The sequence below is a fragment of the Protopterus annectens genome, chromosome 12.part0, assembly GCF_019279795.1.
Source record: "Protopterus annectens isolate FY-2018-M chromosome 12.part0, PAN1.0, whole genome shotgun sequence".
Classification (NCBI taxonomy): Eukaryota; Metazoa; Chordata; order Ceratodontiformes; family Protopteridae; genus Protopterus; species Protopterus annectens.
Genome location: NC_056746.1, coordinates 427109725 through 427126723, shown reverse-complemented (window position 1 = coordinate 427126723; position 16999 = coordinate 427109725). Strand labels below are relative to the sequence as shown.

The following is a 16999-nucleotide window of genomic DNA, read 5'->3' as shown; positions in this document are numbered from 1 at the left end:
TGTGAGGGAAAGCAAATAGGTCTATGTCCGGGCATCCCCAGTTCCTTGTTATCATGCTGAAGACTTGTGGATCCAATTTCCACTCGTGGGGATCCATAAGGTTTCTGCTTAGTTCGTCTGCCAGAGTATTTATCCTTCCTGGCAGGAATTGTGCTTGCAGATGTACTTGGCAAGTCAGTGCTGTGTCCCACGGGTTCATGGATAGTCTGCAGAGGGGGTAGGAATGAGAGCCCCCCTGCTTGTTTATGTACCACATGACTGTAGCATTGTCTGTCTTTATTAGTAGTTGTCCTGGATGAAGTTGATCCTTGAAGGCTGTCAGGGCATTCTCAACAGCTAGCATCTCTTTTTGATTGATATGTAGATGCATTTGACTTGCGGGCCATGTGCCCTAAATACATCTTCCTGCCATATGGGCCCCCCAGACATAATCTGATGCATCTGTTGTCAATGTCTGCCTGGCTGTGGGTAAGGTGAATGGCTGTCCCGTGTTGAGGTGACAGGCTTTTGCCCACCATCAAAACTCCTGTTGCAGGCAGGGAATGAGGGTAATTACTGTTTCCAAGCTGTGGCAATGTTGAGTCCAAACACTTTTCAGATACCATTGAAGTTTCCTCATATGCAGTCTTGCACATGGAATTAGCAGTATGCAGGATGCCATGAAGCCCAAAGCCTGCAGAATTTTTCTTGCAGATAACTGGGTCTTTGTTGCCAACATTTTGAAGTAAGTAGCCAGTTGTCTGTGTTTGTCTGGCGTGAGATAAGCCATCTGGGCAGTTGTATTTAAGCTTGCACCCAGGGATATTATCTCTTGATAGGGTACGAGCTTTGATTTCCTTTCGTTTACTGTGTACCCTAGACCTGTTAGTAATCTTTTTACAAACGCCAGATGCTGTAGTAGGATGTCCTTGTTCTCTGCTTGAATAAGGCAGTCATCCAAGTAAGGATATATTTGTATTCCTCTTTGTCTGCAAAATGCAATTACTGGTGCCAGGCATTTTGTGAAAATCCTGGGCGTAGTAGATAAGCCAAAGGGCAGTGCAGAGAATTGGTAGTGCATTGAGCCAGCTATAAATCTGAGGTATCTTCTGCATGATTGTCTGATTGGGACATGCAGGTATGCCTCTTTTAGGTCTAAAGTCACAAGCCAAGCCTTCTTGCCCAGCAAGGGCAGAAGCTGCTGCAGAGTTAACATTTTGAATTTTGGAATATCCAGGAAGGTGTTTAGGATAGACAGGTCCAGTATTGGTCTCCAGGCTTTGTCCTTTCTGGGTACCAAGAATAGCCTTGAGTTAAGTCCTTGTCCCTGCTCTTGCTGTGGTACTTGTTGAATGGCTCTCATGTCCATGAGGGATGAAACTTGTTTTTGTGCCTCTGCCCATTGATTGCGTGGCAGGTCTGGCATACCGTTTGGCCTTGGCAGGGTGTGAAAGTGGAACCTGTAGCCTTAAGATACGTTAGTTAAGACCCATTTGTCCTGGGTGATCATGTGCCAATTTTGTGAAAAAAGTGCTAGTTTTCCCCCCAAAGGAGCTGCCAGAAGATAATTGCTTGGTGCTGGCAGGGGAAAGTCCTTGAGACTTGTTTCCTGTATGGCTGTGATTTTTCCTCTTGCTTTTGGAGGTAGAAGCACCCCATTGTTTAGGCCTATATATGAGCCTTGGGGCTGTGATCTGCCTCTGGGGCGTCTGTATCTGCCTCTTCGTGGCCTGTCTGACACTGGAAAGGACCAATTCTTTGTAGGTCAGTTCCTGCTAAATCTGTGAGGCTGTACCTGTAAGAAATCCTTTACTGTTTCCACAGATTTAGCTTTGTCCTCCATTTTCTTCAATACCTCTTCTGCTTTAGCACCAAACAAGGTATCATGTTGTAATGGAGTATCTAATAGCTTTGCTTTAACATGATCGGGCAGATTCTGTTCTTTTAACCAAGCATGCCTCCAAATGACAGAACCTGTAACTGCGGCCCTGCAGGAGGCCTCTAGAGAATCAAAACCACATTGCAAAGTATGCTTTCCCACTTGTTCAGCTGCATACAATAAATCCTGCATTTCTTTGTTTTCTGCACATTCTGAATTTGTCAACATATTCTGTTTAAGCTGTGACATAAGATATTGCTGATATTTAAGCATAAGAAAAGTACAGTTTTGTACCTACCATAAATGTAGATGTCCGATAGGTATGCATCACATATGGGTTGTCCTGCCTCAGGCAGCCCTTCGGTCGGCCGGATTCCAAAATCTGGGTCTGGCCTTGGCTGATGTCGCACTTTCCCCGACATCAGAGCGTCTGGGGTATAAAAGCATCAGCCGACGCCATCTTCCTCAGTTTTTCTTGCCCCAGATGCCAGGTGCCCTCTAGGAAGGCTAAATTTGGAGAAATGCAATAAAATTCCAAACATTTGCAAATATATATATATATATATATACAAACAAATACACCATAATAGATCCCCCAGCTAGCTAATAGAGGGGTAAGCACCCTAGGAATACCACAGAGGGGAAGGAGGGAGGGTAAACCTGACTGCAGATGCATACCTATCGGACATCTACATTTATGGTAGGTACAAAACTGTACTATGTCCTTCAAGGATGCATCTGCAGTCATCACATATGGGTAGAATACCATAGCCAATCTGGGGGTGGAGGAACTAAGTAAAGGATGGTGTAGTTAATATACCCTGCAGGACAGCCGTAGCACAGCCTGCTCTGGATCTGGAGTATAAAGGTAAAATGTAATGCTTGGCAAATGTATGCACGAAGCTCCATGTAGCAGCTTCTAAAATGTCCTTGGTAGCCACCCCTCTTAGGAAGGCTGGGTTGGTGGCTGTGGCTCTTGTGGAATGAGGTCTAATGTTTGCTGGCACAGTTTTTCCATGAAAGGAGTAACAAAAACGAATGCAATTTCCTATCCATTTTGAAATTGTCTGTTTGGAAATTGCTTTTCCTTGTGCCCCAGCAGCATATGCTACAAACAACTGGTCAGTCTTTCTGTAACTTTTAGTTCTGTCCAAGTAGTAGCACAATTGTCTGTGTATGTCCAGGGAGTGCAGAAGTTTCTCCCCTTTACTTTGTGGTGTTGGGAAGAATGTAGGCAAGTGAATTGCTTGGTTCAAGGATACCCTGGATACCACCACTGGCATAAATGTAGGATTGGTCCTCAAAGAAACTCTGTCTTGATGAAAGATAAGAAATGGCTGCACTGCCATTAAAACTTGTAACTCAGATACTCTTCTTGCTGAGGTTATGGCCAGAAGGAATGCAGTTTTCCAAGACAGAAACTGTAGATCCGCCGATGCTGCTGGTTCAAAGGGAGGAAGTGTTAGTTTTTCCAACACAAAGTTAAGGTCCCAAGTAGGTAGAGGTGGTTTCCTTGGAGGATTGATGTTTTTGATTCCTCTTAGAAACTGTCTTAGGAGAGGATGCGAGAAGACAGGTGGATTAACATTGTATTCTGCTGAAATTGCTGAGGCATGTATCTTAATGGAAGAGTAAGACATGCCATTGTGGAACAATTCTGCCAAATATTACAGTATATGTGCCATGTTCATCACTGTCACATCTAGGCCTTTTGTTGTGTTCCAAGTGTGAAATATTTTCCATTTTGCTGAATATGCCTTCCTTGTGGAAGGCCGGCGAGCTTCCATAATAATATCCTTCACTCTCTGGGATAGGTTATCCTGAGGAGGAGTCATGGTATTCTCCAGGCAGTTAGCTGCAAGGTTCTCAGGTTGGAATGCAGAGTCTTGAAATTGTGCTGAGTCAGTAGGAGTGGCCATAGAGGGAGAGGCCACGGTTTCCTCTGTGACATGCTCTTTAACAGTGGGTACCAGTGCTGCCTTGGCCAGTTTGGAGCTATCAGAATCACTCTGGGCTGCTCTGCCCTGATCTTCAGTAAAACCTTGGTCATTAATGGGAGAGGTGGGAAAGCATAGACTGTTAGAGCTTTCCAGCTGAAAGAGAGAGCGTCCACTTTCCATGCTTGTGGGTGGTATGTCCTTGAGCAGAATGTCTTCAGTTGATGATTGTGGGGGGAAGCGAACAGATCTATTTCCGGCCTTCCCCATGATTGTGTTATGAGTAAGAAGATGTCTGGGTGCAGCAACCATTTGTGTGCATCCATGGTAGTTCTGCTTAAGCTGTCTGCCAGTATACTGTCTTTCCCTGGCACGAACTGGGACTGCAGCTGTATATTGAGTTTCAAGGAAAGTTCCCATAGATTCATTGCCAGTCTGCATAGAGGGTAGGAATAGGTGCCTCCTTGCTTGTTTATGTACCACATAACAGTGGTGTTGTCTGTCCTTATGAGCAGGTGGCTTTGATGAAGGAAAGGTCTGAAGGCCTCGATTGTGTGCATCACTGCCAGCATTTCCTTTTGGTTTATGTGCATGCGCAGCTCTCTTTGTGACCATAGCCCTTGGATACATCTGCCCTCCATGTGTGCTCCCCAACCTTGGTCTGAAGCGTCCTTGGTGATGGTTTGGTTGGCTCTTGGTTTGCTGAAGGGCAACCCGCTGTTCGACTGGCAGGCTTGAGCCCACCACAGAAATTCCTTTTGAAGGCATGGAATGAGTGGGATCAAAGTTTCTAAGCTGTGACTGTGCTGAGTCCATACACTCCTTAGGTACCATTGTAATTTTCTCATATGCAGCCTTGCTTGTGGAATCAGAAGAATGCAAGATGCCATGTAACCCAGGGCCTGCAGGATTTTCCTTGCAGTCAGCTGAGTTTGTCTTGTCAGATTCTTGAAGTAATCCGGTAGTTGTTTTTGCTTTTCTTCTGTGAGAAAGGCCATTTGGGTGGTTGTGTCTAGATCCGCACCCAGAAAGGTTATTCTTTGGGATGGAAAAAGTCTTGATTTTTGGATGTTGACTGTATATCCCAAGGCCTGTAGTAGGTGGATGGCATAGTCCAAGTCCTTTAACAAAATTTGCTTGTTGTCCGCTTGTATAAGGCAGTCGTCCAGATATGGGTAGATTTGAATCCCCTGAAGTCTGCAGTGTGCAATTACTGATGCCAGGCATTTCGTGAATACTCTGGGTGCAGTAGATAAGCCAAAGGGCAATGCTGAGAATTGATAATGCTCTGACCCTGCAAGAAATCTGAGGTGTCTTCTGCAACTTTGTCGAATAGGGACATGCAGATATGCCTCCTTGAGGTCTAGAGTCACCAGCCAAGACCCCTTGCCCAGCATGGGAAGGAGTTGCTGTAGAGTCAGCATTTTGAATTTTGGCACAATGAGGTAAGTATTCAGTGCGGACAAGTCGAGAATAGGCCTCCATTGATTTTCTTTCCTTGGAACAAGGAATAAATCCTTGGCTTTGTTCTGAAAGAGGTACCTTTTCTATGGCTTTCATTTGTATTAATTTGGTAATTTGCTTCAAAGCCTCTGCCCTCTTTTTTGGTGGCAGGTCTGGCATTCCTTTTCTTTTTGGCAATGTGTGGAAATGGAACCTGTATCCTTTGTCTATTATCTGCAGTGTCCATGTGTCCCTTGTAATGCTGTGCCAATTCTTTGAGAATAAAGAAAGCTTTCCGCCCAAAGGTGCTTCTAATTGAGTCCTGGTCGGCGGGGTCAAAATAAAGTCATTGAGTCTGTCCTGGTGTAGCAGTTGTGGTTCCTGCACTACCTCTCTGGTTGGGAGGCTGCCACTGACGGCCTCTGTAGGAGCCTCTAGCTTGCCCTCTACCTCTGGCACGCCTATTCCTGCCTCTCTGAGATCTGTCTGAGTCCGGAAAGGACCAATTCTTAGTAGGCCAATTTCTGCTGAATCTCGGTGGTTGGACTTGCAGAAAGTCTTTGACTGTTTGCACAGATTTTGCCTTTTCTTCAAATTTCTTTAAGACCTCTTGAGCCGTGGAACCAAATAATTTTTGCTTTTCCATAGGAGCATCCAAAAGCTTAGCTTTAACATGGTCTGGTAAAGATTGTTCCTTCAGCCAGGCATGCCTACGTATAACTGCACCTGTCACAGCTGACCTACATGAAGCTTCCAATGCATCATAACCACACTGCAAGAAATGGTTACTAACCTGCTGGGAGTTATGCACCAGATCCTGAAGGGATTTGCGATCAAGGGGTTCAGAAGAGGACAGTTTCTTATGCAATTCATTTAACAAATACTCTTGGTACTGTATCATATGAAATTGGCAATTTAATGCCCTCATGGAAAGAGTTGCAGAAGTATACACTTTCTTACCCCATCTCTCTAAAGCTCTGGACTCCCTTTCAGAGGGTAGAGGATTTTTAGTAGTGGCAGCTGCAACCCCCTTTGGGCCCTGGGAAATAGTTTCTGGATCAGCAGAGTGGGCCTTGTACAGGTGTAGATGTGAATCCGGGACCCTGTAGTACCTATCAGGTTTGGCAGGTGCCGGAGGGAGAGAGTCAGGGGCTGTACTAGCATCAGAGTACACATCATCAATAACATTCAAAACAGGAGGTATAGCTAAAGGCCTATACTGAGGTAAATGTAAAAAGGTCCTTAATCTCTTTCTAGAATCAGAGAATTCCTGACCCTGCCATTGAAAATGTTCTCTCATCGAGTGTAGTGTCTCTCCAAAGGAAAACTCTTCAGGAGGGGAGGCCGAGGGAATAGATTCTTCAGCATCAGAATCCTCGTAGGCCGAATAAGCCTCCTACTGGGGGTCTGACAGAGCAGAGCCATCAGTGGACTCATCTGAGGAGTGGTGGTCAGAGGGCTCAACCCTGGTCCTTTTGTCTGGAGGTGGTTGAGAGCCCCTGTCCGGATGAGGTTGAGAACCTCTAATTAATGAGATAAGATCCTCTGCTAGGCTAAGAATCTGTGAGCCAGTAGAAGGTCTCTGAGAGGAAACCTTGGGAGGCAAAGCTTTAGTAAGTTTAGCAGCTTTAGCCCTAGAAAAAGCCTTAATGGACATGGATGCAGGGGGTCTGGCTGCACCACGTGCAGGAGTAGACTTGTCTAAAGGAATGGTGTCGGAAGGTTCCTGGACACCGGTTTCAATAGCTAATTCAATAACCGACTCGGCCGGGGCCGAGGTAGTCGGTTGTGCGGTTTTGGTAATAGGAAGTACCAAGGACTCTGTTTCAGCCGAGACAGAGACACTCGCGGTAGGCCTGACCGTGGTTTCAGCTGAAACCGCGGCCCGCATGTGTCGGTCCTTGTCCTTCCGTTTTTTTAACCAAATGCGAAGTCGGAGTCTCCGACGGCATCTTGTAAGCAAAACTAGCCCCAAAGAATTCCTCTGCAAACTCCGACCGACGTCTAAGAGTTCGTCGGTTGAAGGAAGCACAGGCTGAACAGGCCGAGACGTTGTGGTCTGGGCCTAGGCAAGGGAGGCAGTAAGAGTGGAAATCCTTATGAGGTATTTGTTTCCCACAAGTTAAACAATTATTAACTTTATCTGACATCGGCTGAGGCAAGAAAGAGTCCCCAACGGGGTACTTAGCTTTTTCGAAGTCTTCGGTAGCTGAATCACAGGAGCTGGCCGACCGGCACTTGCAAACTGCTTCGGCTTCGGGCACCACGTGGCAAGAAAGACTGAGGAAGATGGCGTCGGCTGATGCTTTTATACCCCAGACGCTCTGACGTCGGGGAAAGTGCGACATCAGCCGAGGCCAGACCCAGACTTTGGAATCCAGCCGACCGAAGGGCTGCCTGAGGCAGGACAACCCATATGTGATGACTGCAGATGCATCCTTGAAGGACATCTGACAATTTAAAGCTCTTACAGCCAAGGTTGCAGAAGTATAAATCTTTTTCCCTCATCTGTCCAGGGTCCTTGAATCCCTATCAAGAGGGGATAGGGTTTTTTTGCAGTGGAAGCCTTGACCCCCTTGGGACCCTGAGATATAGTTTCTGGGTCAGCAGCAGGGTTTTTGTAAAGAAATTTATGAGAATCAGGAACCCTGTAGTATCTGTCTAGCTTAACAGGAGCCGGTGGTAAAGAGTCAGGAGACAGACCGGACTCTGAAAATACATCTACAATGTCTAAAACAGAAGGAATAGCAAGGGGCCTGTGCTAGGGCAATAAAAGGAGGTCTCTGAGCCTTTTCTTGGATTCTGAGTAATCTTGGCTCTCCCAATGGAAATGCTCCCTCATAGTATGCAGAGTTTCCCCAAAAGAATAATCCTCAGGAGGTGAGGCTGAAGGGATAGATTCTTCAGCATCAGAATCCTCATAGGGAGGAAGGGAATATTTTTGTTCAGAAGAGGAATCAGAGGAAATGGAAACCTGATCTGAAGATTCATATTCTATCTCTTGCCTAGGCCTCATCAAGAGGGGGATGGGAACCCCTGATCAAAGTAATTAGGTCTTCGGCCATTTTAAGCATCTGTTTTTTAGGCATGGAGGCATGTCCAGGAGAATGCTGTACTTGTTTCTTTGTCTTTAGAGCTGTTTTAGTCTTTGCCTTTGAAGCTGAAGATGGCTTTATATACAACTGTGTAGGCCTGAAAACACCCTCAGAAGCAGATGCCTGCTCAGTGGCTCTGGACCCATCTGAGGGAATAGTTTCCAAATGTCCAATACCTTGAGTTTCCAGCAGCCTCGTCGGCTGCACGTAGGAGTCAGAAGCGGCCTGTGGCTCTGAGGTAGTGGGCGTCAGGAGCGGCCTGTGGCTCTGAGGTAGTGGGCGTCAGGAGCAGCCTGTGGCTCTGAGGTAGTGGGCGTCAGGGACTGCGAAAGCGACTCACTGAGAACCGGTGGCAGGCCTAACGGAAGCCTCGTCGGTTTTGGACCTCGGATGCCTGTCCTTTTCTTTTTCTTTGCGCTTTTTATAAACTCCGGTAGTCGGCTGTTCCGACGGCATTATATAATTGAATCTTCTGCCAAAGTAATGAAATGCAAAATCGTACCGATGCTTGATAGTGCATTGGTTAAATCTATCACAAAACCGACAAGTAGCAACGTCGTGGTCAGAGCCTAGGCAAGGAATACAGTAAGAATGAAAATCCTTATGTGGTATTTGCTTCCCACAAGAAATACAATTATTAACTTTTTCTGACAAGGGTCTGGAGCAAGAAAAAAGTTTCCCCAACGGGGTACTTAGCTTTAATGAAGACTTCGGATCTGAAATTCGAATTTGAAAATCTCACGAGTTGGCCGACTGGCACTTGCAAACTGCTTTTGCTTCGGGCACCGCGTGGCAAGAAAGACTGAAGAAAATGGCGTCGGCTGCATCTTTTATACCCCTGGTGCAGTGACGTCAGGGAGGAGGAGACAGCAACCGACGCCGGACCTAGACTTTGGAACCCGGGCCGACTGCGGGTAGCCTGCCAGCAGGATAACCCAATTGTAATGACGGCAACAGTGAAACCCGATGAACATCTTATATTTTCATCTGAGGTGTTCTACAGTCTATATGCTGACGACCTGAAATTGGGTAAACTGATTACAAGTGTTACAGATAAGGCATGTCTGCAAAATAATTTGACTAAATTGACCATTTGGGCACAGGAGAATATGTTGATAAATCAAAAACTAAGCATATGAAATTTTGGAGACAAATTGAAAGATGAATATTTAATACAGCGCACAGTGATTGAAGCTGTAGACTCATTTAAGGACCTGCGTATATGGGCAGATTCAGCTACAAGTTTTTCTAATCATATCAACCAATTGGCTAATGACAGTTATAGAACTATAGGTTGTATAAAATGATTTATAAAGTCTAGGAAATCAAACATAATGAATTAATTTGTTTGTTAGTTACATTAGACCCAAATGAGTATGGAATCATATGAAACCCTACAGGAAAACAAGCATGAATAAACTGGAAAGAGTACAGCAGAAATATACCAAGGGCATTCATGGATGTGAAAATCTAAGTTATTATGAAAGACTAAAATATCTGAACTTGTACAGTGTCGCTTACAAATATTTAAGAGGAGATCTTATTCAGGTATATAGGGCATTTAGGGACAACTACCTCTGGGAATGTTTGGGGTTATCAAAAAGTACTAGAGAATCATCAGATAACCTATGTAGAAGATTCTATAGGAATGAGAAGTGCACTGACTGGTTCTCTGACAGAGTAGCTGATGCTTGGAACATACTACCAAATTACATTAAAGCAAGTACTAGTTTAGATATTTTTCAGAACAGCCTGGACATTTATTATGGGAACAAGTGTTTTGGTATACTGGCAAGCTAGAAGGGCATTAATGCCTGTGCTTGACACGTTTGTATGTATGTATGTATCATGTAAAAGAAAGGCTAGAAAGTTTAAGACTGCTAGAAGTGGCACTGAAAAAGGGTTTAAATTCCTTTGAGTAGCCCAAATATAGAACCTTTTACATTTGCTTTTGTAAATAAGCCTAGATGATGGTCTCTGTGATGAAGTGAGAATGCGGATCACTTGGAAAGAAAGCCTGGATTGACTAGCTATCACTGGCAGTGGACAAACCAAGTGGTTAACTTGAGAGCACAAATGTCTAAGACAGGCAAGCCAGATAGGTGAGAAATGAGAGCTGGGCTGGGATCCAGCACCCATGGAGGGTGTTTTCAGATGAGGCTACAGGTAGAGGAACCACACTTGTCAAGACCAAAAAGGGACAATGAGGATCACAGTGATCTTCCACTCTCATGCTTTCTGAAGAAATTTTGGAATGACAGGAACTGGAGGAAATGCGTAAAGGGGACCAGGGGGGGTCAAGTGTGGATCTGAGTCTCCCTGGGTGACTCCCCCTCTGGAGGAACCAAGAAAAAAAACTGCTGCATTGGGTGTTGTGGAGAGTAACAAAAAGATTGCAGCATGGTTGGCCTCAGAGGTGGAAAATTTAATCTACCTCTGGACTGAGGGACCACTTGTGATGTAAGAAGAAAGATCTGCTCAAACTGTCTGCCAGAACACTGGACTTCTGAGAATGCTCATTTCTAGCAGTGATTGGAAGTTATCACCCACTGCCAAAGCAGCATGGCTTCTCAGCATAATGGCTAAAAGTGGGTTCCCCCTTGCTTGCTTGATGTACTAGACTACTAACACATTGTTTGCATAGACATCAGTCCTTGAGGGGCAGAGCCCTGGTAGGACTTCAACTCTAGGAGAACTGCCCTCATTCTCAGAATATTGATATGGAGATCGGCCTCAGAGGGGTACATTTACCTTGGACTGTTTTCACCTGTAGTGTCGCCCACACCAGCTGGGAAGCTTCCCAGGTCATCCAAGAAAAAAACAGGAGCTCAACGTCAAGCACTACTTTAATGAGTAAAATAATAAAACACAGCAATTATTTCCGTACAATGGTTTTAAATCTATACTTCTAATGAACAACCTGAGTTCAGTTAATAAAGTGCTAATATTAGCTCTTTTAGTATGGACAAACCTAAGTCCCTTATTTAAAAGCATTACCTCAGCATTACTACATGACCATTTAGATAAAATTAACCAATGCAGGACTAACAAAAATTAAGTCTTTGCATGTTTGCTCTTTACTGTTGGTCTTACCTTCATGAAGGTTTGTTGTCCCATCTAATGCTGCGTGGTTGGTTCTATCCTGTCCCGACTGCTCTTCCTGCTTCCTCCGAGTGGTTCTTTGATTTGAATGGGCAGCTGTAACGAAAAACAGTTTGCGGCTAAAAAACTATCAGCCCCTTTACTCTTTTTCTTTTACTATTCCACAGTTAACCAGTTACAGATGCATTCTTGTCAACGGTACTCACAGAATGACTCAAAACAGCATCATTCTGTTCATTTGTTGTTTCAGGATTTCCATTCTCAGCTGCATTATTAAAATTCTTTCTTGCTTGCTGCAGTCTCCATTTGAATCAGATTTTAAACTGGATTTCTTCAGTCTGCAATACTATCTCATGTCTTAAAGGGACAGCAGCTTCCGAGGTAAACTGCTCGTTTTCTTTTGGCCAAAAAAATACATGAATTCATTTAAAGTAAATCAAGTCCCAAACAAGTTTCCGTTTTTTTACTGCTAATAATTTCTCTTTCATTCTTTTCAGTCTATCCGGCATATTGTTATAATTGCTACCTATTAAATGAAACTGAATTGCTTGCAGAAATTGAGGTGATGGAAGATGTTATTAATTCTACTTCCTTCCATTTAATAGCTAGCCAGTTTAAAAAGACTAATGGCAAACCCACCCCATCCTCTAATAGTAAAACTGAAGTTGGTGCTACTAGGTGTAATTAAGCAGTCATGGATTTGGAAAGCTTCACTCCAAATAAAATGGAGACTATAGCAAGCAATTTTGTGTCTGAGGTTAAGAATTTTAATAATATAGCCGAGAATGGAAATCCTGTAAACACAAGTGAACAGAACAGTGCTGTTCTGAGTCATTGTGTGTGTACTACTGATAAGAATGCAACTGTAACTGGTAATTCTGGAATAGTGAAAGAAAAGAGTAAATGGGCTGATAGTTTTTTAGCGTCAAACCACTTTTGGTTACAGCTGCCCATTAAGAGCCACTCAGAGGGAGGAGCAAAAGCAGGAAGAAGAGTTGGGACAGGATAGAACCATCCATACAGCATCAGATGGGACAAGAAACCTTCACGAAGGCAGGACCAACAGTAAAGAGCAAACGTGCAGAGACTTAATTTTTGTTAGTCTTACAGTAGTTAATTTGTTTAAATGGTCATTTAGTGATGCTGAGCTATTGCTTTTAAATAAGGAGCTTACTTTTGTCACTATTAATGGAGCTAATATTAGCATCTTATTAACTCATTCACTCCAGAGCAGCTCAGAAAATGCTGCCGGCTTACTTCCGCTATACGAACAACAGTGCATCCTGAGCTCATTTTCAGAAAATCCATTTGTAATACCATACAGAAAACAAATGTTTGTAACTCTTTAACCAAATGTAAACACGAAAGTTGTTCAGCAGACGCTGATCTTTCCAACAATGTCAATGTTGATAGTGCGTATCTAAGTCATTATCAAATATTTGCCAAGGAATGCTGATATTGTGCATATTTTTTACCTTTTTGGTACAACAAATCACAATATCTTGGTGAATGTAGCATGTAGACCCATACAATTTGTAATTAGTTTGTTTGTATGAATGTTAGCTTTAAAATGATACCTTAACCATTACTGTGTGATGCTCCGTTATGGAGATATTCACAGAAATAGGATTAATATTATATTTCTCCTAACTGATAAATAAACAAAGCATAATATCTCATCACCTGTAACAGACAGACTACATATCAGTGTACAAGTTGTGTGGTTCAATGCCAGCTTCAAAATGATGCCTCATTTGTGACGTCACCAAGCTCCCTTGCAAAGATATGGGCATAATAATGAGAAATATTGCAAATGTATAATTTTCATAATCCTACAAGACAAAATTGTGATATCTGTGCATGTGTACAGCATACAGACACAGTTATTTTACCATGTTTTAAGGGCTAACAATATCTTCAAAATGAGGTATTACTTGGGGCACTGACATGGTCCCTTGCATAGTTATTTACCAAAATATGTTAAAAGAAATCATAATTTCCATAAACTAAGTCCTAAACAAACTTTGATATCTGTACATGTGTACAGCATACAGACAGTTCTTTTACCATGTTGTAACTATTACTACTGTCATCAAAAAGTGGTATTACTTAGCACATGGACATGCTCCCTCGCAATGTTAATTACCAAAATATGAAAAAAATTCATAATTTTCATAACCTTAGTCATAAACAAACTGATATATGTAAATGTGTACAGCATACAGACAGTTATTTTCTCATGTTGTAAGGACTAACAATGTCTCCAAAATGAGTTATCACTTGGCACAATTACATGCTCCCTAGCAAAGTTATTTACCAAAATATGAAAAAAAAAAATCATACCTTAGAACAATTTGTTACAAGGCAAGAGTGATCATTTCTTCCTTTTGGCCTCATTAGATATGGTTCCTCTTTCTTTGGCCTCATCTGAAGCACCGTGCCTGGATAATGGAACCTCTTCCAGATCTTCTTTCCACCACATTTGGCCTTTCTTACCTGGACATCAAAGCCCTGAAGCTTGGCTTATATAATTCCAGTGATGGCCAGAAATACCAGGCTTTCTTCCTCTGTACTCCATATCCTGTTTTCTTCCAAGAAACCAGCCACCAGAACAGTCTAAAGAAGTTAAATGGAAAAGGTTTTCAAATTGGGCCTCCTCCAAAAGTCTGATACCTTTTTCAGCTCATTTACTTTCCATTTTAAAATTTTTGGTACGCTTGTTCCAAGTGGCTGTGAGTATTTATACCATCAGGGTCCAGCTCAGCTGGTAGCCAATTCTAATTTTCACGTGAGGAAAAACCAGATCCCTTTTACTTCAATGAAATTGTCTAAGGACTTTTTACAAGGGATGTTTCTTCTTAGACCACTTTTGAGAGATCTGGCCCCTCCTTAGAGCATTACTTTTTTGCTACAGGCCATGTCTGGACCTACTTTTGAACCAGCAGCTTCAGCAGATCTCACATTTCTGTCCTGAAAGCCTATTTTCCTGGTGGTGATTGCCTCAGCTAGGGTAATTTCAGAACTGCATGCCTTATGTAAGCCATCTTATTTGATTTTCCATAAGAATAGAGTTTCTGTTAGAAGTAATTCCAATTTTCTTTCTAAAGTGGCTTTGGAAGGTGTCCTGAATCAGATAATTAACTTGTCACTGTTCTTCCCTAATTTTCAAAGTAGAATATTCATTACATTTGGTGAAAGTTCATCTCTAGCTGAGGTTATATTTGCATCACACAAAAAAGGTTTAGGAAAACCGATTAGTTTTACTTGCTTTTGCAAGACCAAGTTGGGAGATGGTGTTTAAAAAAAATCACACTGTCCATGTGGCTGTCTGCTTTGATTACTTTTGTGTACAAAGCAAAGGGACTGTCTTTACCTTACAAAGCTAACGTGTATTCTACTAGAGCAGTTGCAGTATCTGCAGCCTTCTTTTCCAGAGTGCCAAAGGATGATATTTATGCTGTGTTTACTTGCTTTACTGTTCATACTTGAATTTCCCGTTATAAGCTAGACCTGCAGTCTACACCCCAGACTTTATGTGGCTCCACTATTCACCAGAATATCTTTCCATGAGACCTCAGTGGGGTTCATAGTAGCTGTCCCATTAGTTGAGGTGGATGGAAAAGACAGCACTGGATATGAAAGTTATGTCCTCACCATAATACTAGATCAATGTTGTCATCTTCTGTCCTGAGTGCGTGCATGTGTGTGCCTTCTGTGGAAGGTTGGGCGCCGGGCTGGCAACTCGACATCGTAAAACCCCACTGCCAATCATGAGTGGACAGGTGATCTGCTGTGGCGACCCCTAACCGGGAAAAGTGGAAAGAAGATGAAAAAAATCATAATTTCTATAACCTGAGTCCTAAACAAAATATGATATCTGTACATTTGTCCAGCATACAGACACAGTTCTTTTTCCATCCTGTGACTACTAATACTGCCTTCAAAATGAGGTATTACTTACCCTGATGACATGCTCCCTGATGAAGTTATTTAGCAAAATATGAAAACGTATCATAATTCTCATAACCATGTTACCAAACAAATTGTGCTATCTGGACATGTTTACGACATACAGATACAGTTCTTTTTATATCTTGCAAGTACTAATACTGTCTTCAAAATGAGCTACTACTTAGCATACTGACATGTTCCCTGACAAAGTTATTCACCAAATATGAAACAATATCATAATTCTCATAACCGAAGTCGTAAACATAATGTGATATCTGTACGTTTGTCCAGCATACAGACTGTTCTTTTTCCATCCTGTAATAGCAGGCAATATGCATCCCCCCACCCAAAAAAAAAAAACATGGCAGCAATACCACATAAGCAAAAATTATATATGCAGTAATTAGATGAAACAAATAACTATAAAATGAAACAAATGAAGTAAATACAACTGGAACATTTAAGTACTTACAATAATGACGTATCTTACCCGAGTAGCATAATGTAGTATTGTACTGAACATCAATGTACTGAAAATCAATCTATCTAGAGACAAAAAAAAGGCGCCCTGCCTGAGTGCCCCATTCAAAAAACTGCATTAGATCACACACACACACAAACTGGTCTGCTGCCTTTGCTTTTACCTTATTTTCACTCTGATACTGAGCTATATGCCTTCTCAAGAGGTTATAGAGTATTAAAACTCTCATTTAAATCAATGTAAATACATAAATCTAACAATTAGTAGTTGCGCTAATAAAAGCTTTTATTTCAAAATCGCTTCTAATATCATTCACTTATAACTTATCAAATTTAATTACATAGAAAGTTTATTTTTTCTTCAGCACAAGCTTACATTCTGTCCTCAGCACCAAAGCAAGGTCTTTTTGTACCGATGTTTCTTAAATGTTCCTGGATTCTAAGAACGACTTTTCTTTTGGTCTGTTACATATACATTTAACTGCATGTGTTACAATTTCAGTCTTACAGGAAAAGGAATCATCTTCTACTCTGTGTTTTTATGTATATTTGGGTATTTTTTCATTCATATATAATTACAAACAGAGCTTCCACAAGGCTTCATCTCTCCCTTTTCCATTTCTTCTACCTAAACTTTTCTTGTTTCACAATTATATTTAACTAAATAAGTTAATTATTACATTTTTTCCTGTCCATGAAAAATACAGATTTTTGTGGAAATTTTTCTCCTACACCGGGATTGTTAACAAAATACTTCAGTTGTGGTTAATCGCACCGTCTGTGACAACTGCATGATTTCTAGTCCCAAGATGACACTGATTGATTTTTCTTTCTAAGCAGGCCACATCATTACATTCTCTCAGTATTTTTCATATGCTTTACTTTTGCTATAATCCCAGTGTATCCGTCATTCCTTTACAAAAAGCAGCCTCTACGAGCTTGTCCTTGTACACTTTCTTGTGCAACATCTACATTAGATCTATTCGCTATTAACTCTATCATATTTATTATCCCATACTTCCTAATTACCACTACAAAGCCACAGTGCATAGCATTCAGTACCCCAATGATTTCTACATATACCATTTCTGTCCTTTGTATGTAATTCCGGAATTTTGCTTACATCCAAGACC

At 42.2% G+C, this 16999-nt stretch overlaps 1 protein-coding gene across 2 annotated transcripts in view; it reads right to left on the bottom strand.

Moving 5' to 3' along the window:
* KCTD5 (potassium channel tetramerization domain containing 5) overlaps window positions 1-16999 on the bottom strand; it is a 1265680-nt gene that overhangs the window by 660140 nt on the left and 588541 nt on the right. The window lies entirely within an intron of this gene.